The sequence below is a fragment of the Giraffa tippelskirchi genome, chromosome 13 (assembly GCF_054371585.1).
Source record: "Giraffa tippelskirchi isolate mGirTip1 chromosome 13, T2T-mGirTip1v1.2.pri, whole genome shotgun sequence".
Lineage (NCBI taxonomy): Eukaryota > Metazoa > Chordata > Mammalia > Artiodactyla > Giraffidae > Giraffa > Giraffa tippelskirchi.
The window spans coordinates 41385037-41385362 of record NC_137287.1 but is presented as its reverse complement, the minus strand read 5'-3'; positions in this window follow the sequence as shown (position 1 = coordinate 41385362).

Genomic DNA, 326 nt, shown 5'->3' with positions numbered 1-326 from the left:
GCCGCGGGGAACGCCGGGAGGAAGTGCGTCGGCGCCGCCGCGTAGCCTGCTGGGAAATGTGGTCTGAAGGCGGGCCTGACGTTCCGTTGCGCAAATTACGCACGCAAGCTGTTCAGGGGGCGGGGCTAACTCCCTCCCAGATTTTACTCTGGAGCCTAAAACCTCCAAGCTCCACCTAGGCGAAACTGCAATAAAGGGAAATAAATTTAGACAGTCCCAAACAAGAAAATAAATCCCGTGTTTTCTTGCTAGCCGTGAATCTGTGAATATCATTTAGCTACTTTCAGACTATTTTTTTTACACCTGTGAAACTGGTGTCTGACAAA